Source organism: Canis lupus, chromosome 4 (genome assembly GCF_048164855.1).
Source record: "Canis lupus baileyi chromosome 4, mCanLup2.hap1, whole genome shotgun sequence".
Classification (NCBI taxonomy): Eukaryota; Metazoa; Chordata; class Mammalia; order Carnivora; family Canidae; genus Canis; species Canis lupus.
Window position 1 is genome coordinate 79,438,385 of NC_132841.1, and position 16,734 is coordinate 79,455,118.

The 16,734-nt window shown below is 33.7% G+C and overlaps 1 long non-coding RNA gene across 4 annotated transcripts in view; it reads left to right on the forward strand.

Moving 5' to 3' along the window:
• LOC140631635 (uncharacterized) overlaps positions 1 to 16,734 on the forward strand; it is a 112,819-nt gene that overhangs the window by 70,312 nt on the left and 25,773 nt on the right. Inside the window, exon 5 of one of the 4 annotated variants that reach the window (XR_012029168.1) lies at positions 844 to 1,054. The exons of the other annotated variants lie outside the window; for them this stretch is intronic. This is a non-coding gene — a long non-coding RNA (uncharacterized lncRNA). Of the gene's footprint in view, positions 1 to 843; positions 1,055 to 16,734 lie in introns of those variants that run through there. 4 annotated transcript variants of the gene reach the window in all.

Below are 16,734 nucleotides of genomic sequence, written 5' to 3' on the forward strand. Positions count from 1 at the left end.
GAGTCCCACATCAGGCTCCATGCTGCTTGTGTCTCTGCCTCTCTCTCTCTCTCTCTCTCTCTCTCTCTCTCTCTCAGTGTTTTTCATGAATAAATAAATAAAATCTTAAAAAAGTAAAAAAATAAATAGGCATGTTCATTGATACGTCTAAGAGATATATCAGATCATCCTTACAGCTTTACATTTTCCGACAACATGATTTTGCTTTTTAGCTACATAAATGCTTGCAAATAGATATGCTTCAAATTTCCCAGGACATTCCCACTTAGTATAGTATATGTTTTATTGACATTTCATTTCACTCTCAAAAGACCCTTGGTTTAGACAAACATTAAAAAAAAAATTAAAAAAAAAAAGACAAACATTTATGTAGTTACCCTACAAATCTCAAGTATAGTCAAAACACTTTCAGCTCTAGTCATTTTTTATACCAATAAAAAGGAACATTTAGGGGCCCCTGGGTGGCTCAGTGGTTGAGATCTGCATTTGGCTCAGGATGTGATCCCGAGGTCCTGGGATCAAGTCCTGCATCACGCTCTTTGCAGGGAGCCTGTTTCTCCCTCTGCCTATGTCCCTGTCTCTCTGTGTCTCTCTTGAATAAATAAATAAAATCTTTTTTTTTTAAAAGGAACATTTAGTATCTTTGGCATGCAATGTTGAACGCAGTGTATTAATTCTGAAATTTCACTAAAAATACAGCCATATGACCTGAAATTGTTCTAAGATTAAATACTTTCTAGCACCTATTAAGGTTGGTAAACAGCAACAACAACAAAAATTAAAGTCAAAAGAAAATTAGAGATCATATGACTAATATTTTCAAATCTATCTTTCTATATAAAGGATGAAGTGGACCAATACTTGGGAAGTACTGAAGTATTATAGAGATTTAATATTTCAGAAATATAACAGAACTTGGAAGAGATCAAGTAACATCATGACCAGTCATACCAGAATCAAAATTAGAAGTTAATTAACATGACCTTGTCAATTTACTTTTACAATAGTATCCGGGCTTGAATCATGATCATTAGAGTAACTGAGTCATAGCTATGTGCATTATTTTAGGTTATAAAATATATAAGGAACCTTCAAAGGTATGAAACATAAGAAATTCATCATAATTAAATTCAAAGTTTAAATAAAAAGATCAAAATTTTATATTATATATGTAAATATATTATATTTTTCCTGAATAAACATTTTCACTTTTCTCTTGCAAGTAACACAGTAACCTTTAGCCTACAATTGAAATGGAATACAAATTAGGCATTTTCCTTCCTAAAATGTAATTATTTCTAAACACTATTCCTTCTTAGGAAGCCATATAATTTTGGTATGTGTTTTAATTTAAGTTACTCCCAGTCTGCTTCTCTTCTAATTATTTTAAAATGCTGTATTGAGATTAATTTCAGTGGTACTAATGTATATAATTTAAGTGAAAACATGGAATCAAATTACCACAGGCTTATGCAATATTTAAGAAAAGCAGCTTAAATTGGGGAAAAGTGGAATTAGGTACTGCACGTTATTGAAATGTACAAATTCATTCTTTCCTACTGTGTTAAGTAAAGGGATTGGCATGAAATCTTTAGTTCTGAATTAAAGTGTTAGGGGGTTTACATGAGCAGCAACATGAGTGAGCAAGAAAGGATTATCAAAGGAAAGAAACAATAGCGGGTCTTTAGGGAGCTTTGAATAAGGTTTTGTAAGTACACTCAAATTGTTCCTTTTCCTTTTCATAATATTGTATTTTGCTGTCTATCATTTTATTTTATAGTTATTATATTTACTCCTTGTAAAGGATGGAAAATACTATACTTTCTCTTCTATGTATATAATTGTGCTAATTTGATTTAGTGCAATGATTTTCTTTGGACTCTATCAAAATAATCTTTGAACAATAACCAATGTTAAGAAAAGAAGTTTTAAAAATAATAACTAGGCCATTAAATGAAAGATCCAGAATAGGCAAGCCTGTAGGACAGAAAGTCGATTGATAGCTGTCAGGGGTTGGGGCGAGGAGCAGAGAAAAAGTAGTTGCTGTTGGGTACAGAGATTCTATTGGGGATGATCAAAATGTTCTGATTTAGGTGTGGAGATGTGTGCACAGCTCCTAACATACTAAAATGACTTAATTAGGAAAACAGTTGTACATGTTTTAAATTAAATACTACAATAATATTTGCCTATTTCATTGGCTAAAATAATCAAAAAGTCTTTCAAATGCTTTTACTTTTTAAGCTAATAAATTTCCTTCTCAAACTCTAGTCTAAATACATAAATAAGGAAGCAAAGATTAAGCTATAATGGCATTTATATTGCAGCTATAAGGGTATTTGCATCATTGGTATCTATGATAAAAATGTTGAACTATAAAGAATAAAATAGTAAGGATAACGAGTCTTGTCTTTCAACTTTCACAAACATGACACATTAAGCTCAGGTCCTACATACCAGTGTCATACACAATTTTCATGATATTTCATTCTGTATATTGCTGTGAGCTTATGTGAGGATTTACAGAATCGTAGTTCCCCAAAGTCCAATATTAAATGATATCCATTGAAGAGAGGGTCCAATATGTCTACTTTGATGAATTTGTATTTAATAATTGCCCTGGTAAGTAATGCATTTGATAAAATTTAAAGATTAATTTTAAAGTGTTAATGAAAAGGTTTCAAGTGAAGTTCTGGACCCAATGTATATTTAAGCTCCTATATCTGCTAGAAAAATAATTTTCTCATCTGCACCCTCACCTGAGATACTCTTGAGGAGAAGAGATGGTGGAGACACCTTCAGTTCTATGGGATGTGTATGATATTGTCTGTGTTGGGAAGTCTTGATCTTTGGATTATTTAGTCCATAAACAGGTGATGTAGTAGTTTCCATGTCCATCCTGAGATCTTTTCTAGCCTGGGAGTCCTAAGAGAAGGCTTCAGAATTTGAGGGGTTTTGTGGTCTGGAAGATCATACTGTTCAGCCTGGGGTGGAGAGACCTAATTTTTCATGATAGCCCTGTTTTAGGAAACCATATATAAATTAACACTTATTAACACTCAGTAGTTGTTTTAGTGTCTTCCTTTGCTGTCAACTGTATCAGATGCATATGAAAAAAAAAATGTACCCATCCTATCATGTACTATGCTGTTGCCACTTTGAAAGTAGTTCATCTTGGAGACTTGTGTTTTCCTCTAAAATTAATCTACTTAGACTTTTGGTAGTCAATGCTAATAGTCAGATATTTTTGGTTTACTATCCATCCCTCATCAGCAGAGACACCTTCTGCAAATCACTTCTGTCCTTCTTCTTGGAAATAACTCTTCAGTTTATTATTGGCTCGGTCAATTATTGGCTGTGGTAGGTGTAGAGCCTTGGGAACCACACAAGATTGTTCTTCAGAGTCGTAGTAAGTGTTTATCAAAATCAATAGTGTTAGGGACGCCTGGGTGGCTCAGTGGTTGAGTGTCAGCTTTCCACTCATGGTGTGATCCCAGGGTCCTGGGATCGAGCCCCTCATTGGGCTCCCCACATGGGGTCTGCTTCTCCCTCTGCCTCTGTCTCTGCCTCTGTCTCTGTGCTTCTCATGAAAAAGTAATTAAAATCTTTAAAAAAAATCTAGTTTTAGAAGTAGTTGATAAGTTCAGAGACACATATATGAGTGTTAAAAAAAAAAAAAGTGGGAAATACAAAATTGCGTTTCCAGGAAACTTTTATAGAATATCCAAATCTATGAGTAGGAAAATCTTACGTTGTTGTCTGTCTTCTTTTTCTCTCCAATGAGACTGTTTTTGTATGGAATTTATTATTTTTTTTAATTTTTATTTTGATGACGCAATGATAGCCAGAAGATTGTACTCACTAACCAAGAAGTAACCTGCATACAAGATTCAATGCTTGCTCACAAACCCCCAATTTCTTATAGCACAAGACTCTAAATGCACTGTACAAATTTTGCATCATCAGTACATTTTTTGTGTGTATATTTGAATTAAATAAGTATTTGGTTACCTGCTGTAGTAAGCTGGCTCTCTGTGGGGTCTGTGTAAGATGTTTTTCTCACTTTCTAGAAGGAAATCTGCCTCAGGCCCACTTTGTTAAAATCGAAGGCATAACCTGAATTTGGTAGGACCTGGAAAATTACCTCAGTCTATATTTTGGGTCTGATGTAGAAGTTGAGTCCCAGAGATTCATAGTATTTTAAATTCCTCAGTGTGCAAGAAACCTGCAATTGGGAATAGAGTCGTTTTGCAGTTAGTATCACATTTCCTATCATTCGATTTTTACTCATGCTTTTTAAAAATTTATTTTTTGCATTTATACTAAAGCCCTCAGTTGGGACATTGTGGGTTAATCTCTCATTATGGATTTATAACAAACAGTTAAAAAAATAACTTTGAGAAATATGAGGGGAAGAATTATCTGACCAGGGTTCAAAGTAGTAGAGGGTTATTTGCTATTTGTGGCTTTGTGGTGGCAAATGACCAAATCCTGAGGTAACGAAGATTATTACCTTTTCAAGGTCAAGAATCGGCTGGTATTTTCAACTGCTTGTAAGTCGTGCATGTATTTTTAGTGTTTTCCTTGCATGTGATTTTACTTCTAAAATAACAACTCAGCTATATATTTTTTTTAAAAATGACACGTTAAAATTTTTAAAAAATAAGAAAATAAAAATGACACATTATATTAATTTAAAAATTATATAATCACAAGTTTCATCTAAACTTTCTCATCAGGATTTAAGTTTCTGACAAAATTTGCATTTTAATTAGATACTGTTGATATTTAATACTTCTCACTCACTGAATTTCACATTTTGGATTACATAAAACTTTCGGCCTTTAAAGATTAACACAAAATTAAAATAAGACAATAACACTTAAAAATATTTTCTATAGTGAGAAGCAGAGACAGTAAAATATTTGCTTCACTTGCTCCTTAAATATAGATTTTCTATAGCCTGTCACTCTTGTCTTTGATGTAAATTACTATGAAATAAGTCATTGATTTTGATAAATACAAAATTTTGTCAGCACAGTTCATACTGAGTTTCAATCTAACTTTATAGCTGTGATATCTATTGCTCTATTGTGCATAAAACAATAGGTATCAAGGAAACTGTTTATTTTCCTTCTTTTTTTCTTGCCAATGCTTATGTATTTCATTCTACTGGTAAATTCTATCTCTAAGACATGGTAGAGAGCTGGTTTGAAATCCAACTGATCTGATTTTTTATTTCATTGTTTTCCATTTAGTATATATATGACATAGATAAGTGATTTAATCTCCCAAAGACTAGCTTCCTCATGTATAAAATGGGGATAAAAATAATAAATAATAAACCATGTCCTACTTGGGAATAATAAGAAAATAAAATATAAAATACTTGACATATAATAAAGACTCAATAAATGATAGCTATCAGTTATCATTACTTTTCCCCCTCAATGCTTCCCCCTCCACCTGTGTCTCTGCCTCTCTCTCTCTCACTGTGTGCCTATCATAAGTAAATTAAAAACATAAATAAAAATAAATAAATAAATAAATAAATAAATAAATAAATAAATGCAGCGGTTTAGCGCCTGCCTTTGGCCCAGGGCACAATCCTGGAGACCCGGGATCGAGTCCCACGTCAGGCTCCCGGTGCATGGAGCCTGCTTCTCCCTCTGCCTGTGTCTCTGCCTCTCTCTCTCTCACTGTGTGCCTATCATCAGTTAATTAAAAAAATAAATAAATAAAAATAAATAAATAAACTTTTCCCCCTCAAATTCTAGCTAAATATTTCCATCATTCTTTTTAGTTACTCTTAGTTGAGTATGTATCTTACCTGCTTATATCGCCAAAGAAAATTATATTTAAAAATAATTTATTTTTACTTGCCATTTGAAATACCTAATTTATTGCTAATATACATCTATTTTATTAGTTGATATATTTTTTTCAGATACAAATAATGTAATCAGTGACAGTCTCTGATAAATGAAAAATATGCAGAGCATATTAAATAACAACTATCATATTCATCTAAGATGAGACATTTTAGAAAAGGAGAGAGTGGGAAAAGGTTATGATTCAAGGATGAAAGATGCAACTTGGAAAGTCATCCAAATATGACCTGACGGTGGCCACCTTCCAGGGCCCCTCCCTGGCAGTCGTCAATTATAAGTTATTGATAATTCTAGAATGTCAATGTCAGAGTCTTGAGATCAGGAAAAATCCTCACCTTCCACAGAATACATTTACACAAAGATTGCCACTGATGTCAAGGCTTTCAAAGTGACTCTAAACAGGTTTTCTTATCAAATAATCTCAGGGATTGGTACAAAGCCACAGTGATTGTGAGCAGATTGAGGCAGCAAGTAAACAACAGAAAACCAGTAATTAGGCAAATAAAATGAAGTCTGGATCAGTGATCAAGTTTTTTTTTTTTTTCTTCTAAAACCATAAATGTTTGTTCATATTCAATGCATTTTTTCAAGTTGACCTGTGAAATTTTTATCATTGCGACAAATAGTAGCAAAGGGTATATTCCCACTATATTTCAAATTTTTTGAATTTTACATCACTTCTAAATATACTTAATATACTCTAATCATTTCAAGTCTGCAATCATTTTCTGAAAGAATAAAGAAGCTCTTCTTAAACAGTTATACATTTTGCATTATTTTTTCTTGGACTTTGATTTCAGTTTCACTTCTCCAAAGAATTTTTACAATAAATATTTTATACATGAACATATACAAATATTTTAAAACAAAGTATATTGTGTATATTTGTATTTAAGTTATTTATAATTTACATAGACTTTCAAAAATTTTGACTATGCTGATAAAACTTTATTCTGGCTTGCTATACCATTTCATGTGTTAGAAGTTCATCACTGACCACAATAACATCATAGATTGCAACTTTTGAAAATGTTTATCATAAAAGTAAATTTTATTGGAATTGCAGTTAATTAAGATGTATGACAGGGTTATAAAGCTTGTCTAAGGACATTATAATTATCTTCTTGCTTAATGGTCCTGAGATTTTTTACAGTGTAGGGTAATGCACCTTATTGGAATGCAAAATGCGCTTGTTCTTCTGAAAAATGACAGAAGCATAATTGTGAAGTAGGCAGTTACATAGGAAATGCAATTGTTAAGCCGATCACATTAGGAAAAAGTGTGTCCAGAAGTAAACGATCTGGGAAAACATGCCTTTAAAATAACTTGTGCATGAGTTCTTTAAATGCTTTCCTGTGATGCCTAAGATACATGGGCCATAGGATAAAAACTGCTGTTTTATGTGATCCGTGGGGTTTTCTTTAATTCACTTGTGCGGTCAGGCCAATTCACAGTAGAGAAAGATGTGGTTACAGAATGGGCACTCCAAGAATGCAAATGTTAATGTATTGATTAGAGTGTTGTAGACGGGTAAATAAATTATTACCCTCCCCATCCATATTTAAGACGCCTCGGGTTTCCATTAGGAAGTCCCTCTACACGCCACTCCTTCCTGAATTCAGGCATAGGCATACCAGTGAACATATCCTCTATGAATACTCTCTGATTATGTAAATTCATTTTTAGGAATTTGCTGGGGATTGTCAGAAATCACAATTTACTAAGACACTCCAGTGCTATTTAACAAAGAACTGCGTTTGGTAACTATGGTTAAGGTTTTATAGATATTTATTAAGTTTCACAATTAAGGAAAAAAAAAACTGTTAAATACTCCATGGATAATTATATACCACAAATAATAACTTGCCACTTGGCCTAAATCTTTTAGTATACTTAGTTCTAATTAAAAGACAGGTTGGTTAGACTTGTTTATTTATTAATTGAATATATTTTAACCTTCTAGATTGTGTAATTGATTGTAGAGCTTACACAAATGTTGTATACATCTTTGAAAACACGGGAAGTGAACACAAAACTGGGCTTGTATAAATGTTGAATGCACTTTGAATTAAGAATCCTTGGCTTGCTCAGTAGCTTACTAAAAGCATAAGGATATTGTTCTCCAAATCACACTTCTTATTCACACAAGCATTATTCATGGGAATTGCTATGGTCTTCTAATATGTTCTTCCTTATGCTTTATAGATAATCCATTTTAAAAACATGTTTTTTATACAGAGATAGCCAGACCCTCGTTGGTCATGCTGAATGAAAATTACTCCCTAGAAAATCAATTTTACTTACTCATAGTACCAATGCCAAAAACTCAAACAAACAAGGCTATTCAGTCGGTAGTCTTGTAACTTAATTAACTCAAGGAGATTTCATAGAGTGAACACAATCACTTTTGTATGTAGCATACAGAAAATGAATATGAATAGAAATTCTACTCCTCCCCCCCAAAAAAATATATTCTTTAAACTGTTCTAGCAGTATCTTACCTACAATCTTCCAATTCCTTTGAAATTATGTTCTGTATTATCCTTCTTTAAAAGGAGAGTATAAAACATTCAGGATTTAAACTCAATGCAATTTACTTAAAGTTTTAAAAAAGGATGCTATTTCGAAAAATATTTTCCCTAATGTGAACAAAACCTATCACTGATTTCAAAATAAAATCAAAATATTAATCTCAGTTTTAAACTCTAGTATTTTATTTACAATTATTTTTTAGGAAATTTTTTCACCAGATAATCTCATAGAATTTTATCATTAAAAATATTTAGTGAACCAAAGAAATACAAAGTCGAAATGACAAAAAATATTACAATTATCATTTCCTTAAATATTGAACTGTAAGAGAATAAACAGAATTTAAAACACCTCAATAATAGACTTTACCTTATCTGCTGTGATATTTTATTTCCTTAAACATGACTTGTTTCTTGAATAACTGACTAGTTTAAGGAGCTTAGTGATGGGTACCAGGGCTTTTTCATTTGTGTTTTCTTAATCCTGTCTCAGTCTTTATTTATGGTTTTATTTCCTCTTATTCTCAACTAGCCTCTCCAAATACTATAAATCAAATAAGACTATTAGCACAATATTTAGTAAGTGATGTAATGGATGGAACAATTTGCCTAGAATGTTTGGATATGGGTCACCAAACATTGAAGGAGGAGTAGGCCTCATTCTTTTATGATTGGTAGAAAGAAACATAGTTTTTGGTTGATGGGCCAAGGTAGAAGCAATTGTGAAATGACTTGATGTTGTGACATTATAACCAGAAAGACTAGGAAGAAATACGCAGAATCAAATTTCATGACATTTAAACACCACTAAGAGCCAAGATCCTACAAAAAAAGAAGCTTAAGGAAATAATTCAGAGTAAAATTAGACTCATTAGATCAATGAATTTTAATCAAATGATGAATTACTTTGGAGTAAGAATTTCCACAACCTAATCAAGCTATAAAAGGTAAGGAGGTTATATAAAAATTAGGCTAAGTGCTTAAATTAATCTTAGGGAAAGGGTATAAAAACAACCCATTGACAGTGTACAGAATTTGAGAACCCTCTTACAAGAATGATATCAAATGGGGCTGTCCTACTTTCCCTCATGTTTGTGACAAAATATCTTTTATGCCTTTCACTCTGTATCTCTTGCAATGTTCTCAATTATTAGTCAAGTTTCAGCCCTCTGAGAAGAAATCCACAAAAAAATAAAGAAAAAAAATGGAGGTAATGTAGTAAATTAAACTCTTATTAGTAATATATTTGTATGTTCAGTTTAGAAATAATCCGTTGTTTCCTAATGCAAGATCTTTTCATGTTTGAGGATTTTACACACACAGTCAGCCTAATAAAAATCCATTTGCAAGTACTTAAAAAAAAGAAACTTGCAAATTAGAGCCTAACATTGTCTATGTGATTTTAAGATGTTTAATATATTAATTTGCTTACACTTGTGATTTTAATTTCAATGGTATAAGAGATTACAACATTTTAAAGAATTTTAGAAACTTCCATTTAATTTAAGACACAACACACTTTTAGTTTAACTTCTTTAATTTCCTATGATTGCTTAGGTAACTGACAGGTTGGTTGGTGAGATAATACAAAAAAAAAAAAAAAAAGAAAATCAGACTCACAGAGATACAGATGTAACCCACAGCCAAGTGTTACCTATGATTCAAAGAATACAGTCAATAAGAAAATGCAAGTCAAACAGTCTTTCCATGGATAATCTGATATCATCAATGAAGCATAACATAAGCCCATGATTGAATGTAATAATAATTTTAAAAAGTTATTGTATTTACTAGGAAGTTGTCCATCAGCCTTTTACAAGAGAGACCAATGGGTTGTGGAGTATGGGCTTCATTTTAACACTACCCTTTAATCACACCCTGACTAGTAATTCTCTAAATTTTTTTAATATTAATAAATTCAATACATCAATTGTCATACATTTTTATAAATTTATATGTGCAAATAAGATATTTTATGAAGTTTAATTGGTGAAAATTTAAAGAAATCTTTTTAATTTCCTATATCCTAAAACTATTCAAACTACTGGGTGTATACCAGTATAAAAACAAAAACAAAGTAATCTCTCCATCCCTGTGGAGCTAACATGCAGAGAGTGCAGGGAGGAGGAACCTTTAAGAAAATAAACAAATGAAATATAATTGGTAATTACTTTGGAAATTTTAGGCATTACAAATAATATCAGAAGTCTGGGCTGTGGTTGACAATGCACCTACCTTATCACCTTAACTAATATTTCAGGGATTTTTGAGTAAAGACTTGATGAAGTTGGGAGTTTTGGTTATGTGAAAATCTAGAGCCAGAATGTTCTAGTAGGACAACAGACCATGCAGAGATCTTAAGGCAAGACTGTACCAGGTGTGTTCAGATTGTCCTTGTGGTGAGCAGAGTAAAGGAGAGAAAAGAACAGATACTACTAGAAAGGTAATAGGACAAGATTATTTAGGTTTTTTTCAGGTCATTGAAAGGCTCTTATCTGATAGAAATGGGAAATCGTTATAAACCTGGTGAGATAAAGTGTCACAATCTTATTTTAATGTTAAAAGATTCATGTCAACTGTTTTGCTGTGATAAGGGTAAGTAGGGACAAGATAAAAATACAGACACTAGTCAGAAGACCATAGCAATAATCCAGGTAAAAGATTATGGTGACTCAGAGCAGAATGGTTGCAATGGCTAAGATGATATTTAGTCAGTTTCTAGAGTATATTTTAAAACATCTTCTAGAAATATTTCAACACTAAACCAAAAAAGAGGGACTAGCACCCAGAACCATTAGTATACAATTCCAGCAGAGCAGGAATAGCACTGCTCACCCTATTTTACAATTATGTACACTTCACCACACTTACTTCATCTACCTCCTCCTTTGGGGCCCTTTCCTTGTTAAAATGTCTTAAAACAAATCTTAGATATCATTTCAGACTATGATACTTGATTAACCATCTACAAAAACATTATATTTTTAAATATTATATAATATTGAACATCTAACAACATTAATGATAATAGCATCCAACACCTAATAAATATTCTAATTTACCTAATATATTAAAAATGTTTTTTTATTATTATTCAAATCATGATCTAGTAAGTAACACATTCTATTTGGTTCGTATGTGCTTTCAGTATTTATAAATCTAGAACTCCCCCTTCTCTTTATCTCATATCATTGTCTTGTTATAGAGTCTGTGTGGAACTTGGGGGTGTAGTTTTTGACTTGTTAAGTCTGAGATGTGATATAATGATACTGTGTAGATAATTGGAACAAACAAACAGAGATAATCATTCAGAAAATATAAATTAGGAAGTAGTCAATATTTCAATGTCATTTAAAGTTTTTAGACTGGATGAGAGCAGCAGTAAGGGAGTTAAGTATAGACAATTACTGAAGATTGTGCAAGGATGACTCTGATATTAAAAGTCAGGGAGAAGAGTGGGACTCCCCAAATAAGACTGAGAAGAGAGGGGTGTCTGGTGGCTCAGTTGGTTAAGTGTCTGACTCTTGATTTTGGCTCAGGTCATGATCTCAAGGTCATGAGATGGAGTCCCCCCTATCAGGATCTGTGCTCAGTGGGGAGTTTGCTTGAGATTCTTTCCCTCTTCCTTTGCCCCTCCCCCTGCTCATGCTTACCCTCATTCATTTCTCTCAAATAAATCAATAAGTAAATCTTAAAAAAAAAAAAAAACAACCTATGAATGGAATACCTGGATGGTTCCGTCAGTTAAGTGTCTGCCTTTGGCTCAGGTTATGATCTCACGGTGCTGGGATCAAGCCCCATGTAGGGTTCCCCACTGAGTAAGGAGTCTGTATCTCCTTCTCCCTCCTCCTTTGTCACCCTGACTCCTGCTCTCTCTCTCTCTGTCTCAAATAAATAAGTAAAATCTTAAAAAAAAAAAATACTGAGAAGAAACAAGTATAGAAAATATTTTCAAGTAGTTTATTTTTCAAAGTCAATTAGGGAAATAGAGGAAGACTGGGAGACAAAGTTTCATTAATAAACCAACACAATCATGTATGTTGAAAATAAGAAATGTTTATGTTTTCCTCCTGATAAAGTTCAGCATGTGCAATCTCTCCCCACTGTGACAAGACTCCATCTTCTGGCTTCATTATTCCTGGGGCCCCAGCATCCTTGCTTTCAGCAGTGGTGATAGTGGGAAAAGGCTTTGCAGGTATGGACCAAAGCCTGAGCTGACTACATGTATCAATTCTGATGAGAACTCCATCACATGACCAAACCTATCTCAAAGAATGCTGGGAAGTCTAATCTGCTCATGTAAATAGCTGGAAAAGGAAACTGGTGAATTGGTAAATGATTTCAAGTAAGGAGAGATTTTTGAAATGAAAGCACCAGTATGAGTTGTCTAGGAAAGTCAGAGACTGAATGGATCAGAAAATCATAGTATGACTGTGGGGAAACTTTAGAATTCCTCTTGAATTTTGTCGTCTTACATTTGAAATAGATCCAGTCATCATGATTCTTTGTTTTTCTGTTTATTTATTTGTTCATTTGCTTTTTCCCTTCATTTTCTTCAGCCAGTGTTGTGTATCAACACATGGAGTAGTTCATGGGCTGATGCATCAGGTTCTTATGGCTGCCATAATAAATTATGGGTGTTTAAAACAACAGAAATGTACTCTATCCCAGTTCTGGAAGCTAGAAGTCCAAAATCAAAATAGTAGCAGGGCTGTTTCTTTCTTTCCAACTCAAATGTATTCCATGCTTCTCTCCTAGCTTCTTAGTCCTTGGAAATCCTTGGCTTGTGGCAGCACAGCTCAACATCTGCCTCCATCATCACATGGCACTCTCTATGTGTCTGTGTATGTCTCTGTTTCCTCATCTTGTAAAGACACCAGTCATTGGGAGCACTTGGTTGGCCCAGTTGATAGAGCATGTGATTCTTGATCTCAGGATTTTAAGTTTGAGTCTCACATATTGGGTGTAGAGCTGACTTAAAAATAAAATCTTGGGGTACTTGAGTGGCTCAGTGGCTGAGTGTCTGCCTTTGGCTTAGGTCATGATCCTGGGGTCCTGGGATCAATTCCCACATCAGGCTCCTCACAGGGAGTCTGCTTCTCCCTCTGCCTAGGACTCTGCCTCTCTTTGTGCATCTCTCATGAATAAATAAATAAAATCTTTTTTAAAAAATCTTAAAAAAAAGACACGAGTCATTGAATTAGGTTCTTCTTTAATCCAATGTGACCACATTTTAATTTAACTAATTACATCTTCAAAGACCCTATTGCCAAATAAAGTCACATTCATAGATACTAGGTGTTAGGTGTCGAACATGTCTTTTTAAGGAGACACAATTTAAATCATTCTAGTTGGTTTGCACCATGGTTATGTTTTGCAAAGTAAACACAACATGTGAGAGAAGAACAAATGAGTTTTGGGTGTTACTAAGAAGTAATTATAATGATTGGCCTTGGGATTTACACAATTTAAGTATGAAAAAGAGAGAAGATACCTTGAAGGGCGAGATACTGTTTAAAAAAAAAAAAGATCAGTGACTTTGAAGTCTTGACTTTGTCAAAGAGTTCTTGGAGTTGGGGTAGTAGACATAGTTTATGGTAGTGTCTCATTGAGACTAATGAAAGGGGTTGCCCTTAACATTTGTGATCCTTCCCTAAGATCTAGGAATCCAGAAATGCCCTCCATCTTCTTGCTTGGAGGGGCATTCATTGCCTCCATGGGTCCTATTCTGGTTCTCTGTCCTGAATGACCAACACTTATTAATGGAAACATTTATGTATCCTTTGTTTCCAGAAGCTCAGGGAGACTAATTCCAATATATCATCTCAATAACTTAACTTCAGTTTTCTCACATGTAAATCTTGCCGGTGATTATGTATCCCTACTCAAAATTTCAAGCATAAAAATAAATTGTCGTGGAAATCCAACTCACTTGGTTTGAAAAGAAAGAGGTTTCACTCATGACTATTTGCTCCAAGGATGGGGAGATGCTTTGGAATCAGTATTATAATCATTTTTTTTTTTTTTTTTCCCTAGAAAATGTCTTAAGCTTTCTCCTTTCCAAAGTCAGATCCTTTTCCAGATGCCTGGTCTGCTAGAGGATATAAAATCAATTAAATGGACTCTAACATTCTTTTTTTTTTTTTTTTGTAAGATTCATTTATCTGAGAGAGAGATAGAGAGTCTGTGTGAGTGGAAGGAAGGACAGAGGAGAATGGAAGGGAGAGAATCTTAAGCAGGCTGCACACGGAGCCTGATGTGGGGCTTGATCCTATGATCTTGAGATCATGACCTGAACTGAAATCAAGAGTCAGACATTTAGCCAACTGAGCCACCCAGGTATCCCTAACATTCTTTTAAAAACTATTTCCAAGACTGATGTCTGTCATTGAGGTTCTTATTTAAAAGAAGGTAGGAAATCTCCTTTTAACATCTTGTTATACTAAATTTTAAAATTTGTGATATTAATAAATATTAATTTCAAAATTCAGCTAGCTATCAAGAGTACATGTTGGGACTGGAACCCAGCTTCTTCATAAAGCATCTTTCTGAGGCTTGCCACAACTCCAAAAAAATCAAAAGCAAATAAGATACCAGTGTTGGTAGGACGGTAAGAAAAGTTAGGTGCCTAGGACAAAAAAAAAAAAAAAGAGGTATTTACTTTCACTCTAAGCTCACATTTTTTTGTTATATTTTATAATTTAGGAGTAGCGACAATCACCTCACAACAGCAAAGTTAGAAATATTGTCCAAGACACACTCTTATTACTCCCCCATCCACTGAATTATGACATTTAAATATTCAGATTTCCTGATCTCATTCATAAATGCACCCTTCTCTCAATCCACAGTATTTCAGCATGATTATTTCTTGCCTAGACTATATTAAATCATCTCTTAATTTATCTTCCTGTATCCAAATCATTCTTCTAAAATTAACTATCCTCACTTTTACCTACTGTGCTGATCTTTCTAAAATTCAGAGCTAGTCCTTCTGTGCCTATCTTTAAACAGCTCTTTTTTGCCCAGTCAAGAAATAAAGTTCACATCATAATCTATTCCTGTTTACTCTACCACCTTATGTCTCTCAGCCTATCTGGGCAGTTCCCCAATGCACTATACTGTTTTGTTCATTTACATTTTTGTTTTCATACTAGACACTTTTGTACCACTCAGTTCCTCCTAGAAGAAACCCACTAATGTCTTGGAACCAAGGTCAAACATCAATTACTTGAAGTTTTTCTTTACCTTTCCCAAGTCCAGCTGAAAATCTTTACTTATACCATAGCCTGCATGGATTCTTGACATGGCTTGCTTTATCACATTTATTTTAAAAGTCAAAGCTTCCTGAGTCAGCATATACCTATTCTTTCTCTTTATTCACAGTTTTCATAAAAATACTAAAAATATAGCAGTTTTTAGTACATTTATGTCAGATAAAAAATGTATATAAGCTATGAAAAATAAATAATCCTATTTATAAAAAAATTAACCCATTGTTCACTATCTCAGAATTTCCTATAAACACTTGATGTGAACTCTGACCTTTTAAAATTATGAGTAGATGAACATGTTACATTAGTACAAATCTTTCCTTCCTAGAAATGACTAGATGTTATCATTCCTGTCTCAAATCCCAAGGGTCCTTTTCGCACCCTGAAGTAATCTCTCACTCCAGGCCCAGGAGGTCTCCTCACTCTGAAGTATTGCCCTCTGGGATGCGATCAAAGCTGCTCATCCGAAATCAATCCTGCTTATGATTCTGCTAAGTTGTAGGCTAACAGTTTTCCCAAAGAGAGCTGTAAACCCAGCTCCCAAGATAGGTTCGAAGACTTACCAAAATTATTTTCTTTTTTCTTTCTCTCCTCTGTGTCTACATAAATTCTTTACAGAGCATCAGTTCAACTAAAATCATAACTTCTTTTTTTAATATTTTATTTATTTATTCATGAGAGACACACAGAGAGAGAGAGGCAGAGACACAGGCAGAAGGAGAAGCAGGCTCCATGCAGGGAGCCCAATGTGGGACTCGATCCCAGGATTCCAGAACCACGTCCTGGGCTGAAGGCAGGCACCAAACCGCTGAACCACCCAGGGATCCCAAAATCATGACTTCTAAATTGTTTATAATGTCATAATTTCAGCACCGAGTGAAAATTACAGAGAATGCTATTGGCTTTTTATATGCAGAGCTTGCCCTATCTCAATTCAGTAACTCCACATTTCAATAGCATGTCCCTAAAACAATCAAAACTGAGGATACGTGACTAACATTTACTACTGAACAACTTACAGTCAAATTAACCTGAAAC